The sequence below is a fragment of the Frankliniella occidentalis genome, unplaced genomic scaffold, assembly GCF_000697945.3.
Source record: "Frankliniella occidentalis isolate FOCC.00 unplaced genomic scaffold, Focc_3.1 Scaffold61, whole genome shotgun sequence".
NCBI lineage: Eukaryota > Metazoa > Arthropoda > Insecta > Thysanoptera > Thripidae > Frankliniella > Frankliniella occidentalis.
The window spans coordinates 498,430-500,042 of NW_026267191.1; the positions used below are offsets into that span (position 1 = coordinate 498,430).

At 53.8% G+C, this 1,613-nt stretch overlaps 1 protein-coding gene across 2 annotated transcripts in view; it reads left to right on the forward strand.

Annotated features, from left to right (window-relative positions):
* The first annotated feature begins 523 nt into the window (after positions 1-523).
* Positions 524-1,613, forward strand: part of LOC113209874 (BLOC-1-related complex subunit 6) — a 13,233-nt gene continuing 12,143 nt past the window's right edge. The window contains exon 1 of one of the 2 annotated variants that reach the window (XM_026427620.2): positions 524-645. The gene's annotated coding sequence lies outside the window, so the exon portion shown is untranslated. The remainder of the gene's footprint in view (positions 646-1,613) is intronic. The other variant, XM_026427619.2, reaches the window with a different exon arrangement.

Genomic DNA, 1,613 nt, shown 5'->3' on the forward strand with positions numbered 1-1,613 from the left:
CCCCGCCTCACCCCGCCACGCCCCGCCCCGACTCGTCCTTACTTGCGCGATAACTCGCGATAACAACCGCACCAAAGGCAGCCCGGCCGGCGGGCAGGCGGCCGACGAGGCCCTGTAGCACGTAGTGACCTTTAGAAGGTACAAATGTGATGGTCCCAGCAGTAGACCGGGGACCCCCAAACTCTGGGCGCGGCTCTCTTCAGGTCGCCGTTGCTGTCTAACCGCGCGGCACACCCACCACAGACTTCATTGAATTTTATAAAATTTTTACGCCGGGGTTCGCCCTGTAAATTTTGCGAAGGTCGACCTTTTGTGTTATGAAAGCTTTTCCTCGAGATATGAAGAATCTCTGTGATTACATGACGAGAAATGTTTTCGGCAGCAGCCGAAACTAGCGGGCAGTAGCTAATGCTCCAGGCCGCAGGCCGCAACTTAGCAACTTTTCAAATCTTTGAATCGCCTTGTCGGCGTTTGAGAGAAGGAAGATCACAAAAAAAATTAGCCGATGAAAAAATAATTGATTATTTGATGATTTTCACAGGTTTGCCCCCTCAAGAAGTCACGGGATACGCGGCAAGGACCTGCAAACCGCTTCTACCCTAACTGACCGCAATGTTGTGATCAGTCCGCAGAAACTACTAACAGGTGAGTAGTAGCAACATGGCCTTCCCCCCAAATCATAACTAGGTTGCCCTTTTGTCTTCTCCGTGTCACGTCCTGCGCACTCTGCCTTGCTGGGCGATGCGAGTCCTTCCCTGCGCGCGTTAGTTTTAGTTGTTGCAAGCTGTAGCAATAACTTGTCACTTTTCTTGCCACGCTCGGACTCCGTTCCCGGCTGCCCAGCTCACTGTTTCCGCCCCAGCTCCACCTCCAGCCACCACCCGCCGACGAGCGCCGCAGGATAGACTCTTGCTTGGTGAGTCCACTTGACTGTCAGGAGACGACCTGCCGCCGTGCGGGTGGGGGGCCCGTCCTCGGCGCCGCGAGCCCGCGCCTACGGCCACTGGCCTCTGATTGTCGCTCGACTGAGACACGTGGCCGCCAGCCTGATATTGCAGTGAGGAGAACTGTCCGATGACTCGTCTGTTCAGCTTGCGCTTTGCACAGGGGTTCTTTGTATATGTTTTCTGATTAACTTGGCTATGCTAACTTGCGATAGAAGTCGAAATGAGGAGGCCGTTACGCCGTTCTGTGGTGTCCCGAGCCGGCTTGCTTGCTACAAGACAAAAACCATCTCGAAATCCATTTTGTTTCTACGTAAATTTAACTGGCATTTTCACGTATCCGCATAGTTCCATGTGCGTCTGTCTGAATTTCGACTGTTCTCTCGTGGACTTTCTAGTTTCCCTGCGGGCTCAGTATGTTTCCGCCGTCCTAACTTACTTGGTGTTTGCAAATTTAAAGATGTGTAATTGATGAAAAGCGCCCCCCTGCAAAGTTTGAGAGATGAGTCGTTGAGGGCACTATCCTTCGGCAAAATAAAGTCAAACCAACCACGCCACCGAGTACTGGTCAAACTTCCGGTTCCGCCGTGCGTCGTGGGGCGGCTCCGGTCTCTTTCAGCTTCCAAGCCGACACGCGCCCCAACCCAGCGCTCGCCTCGACTGACGGGC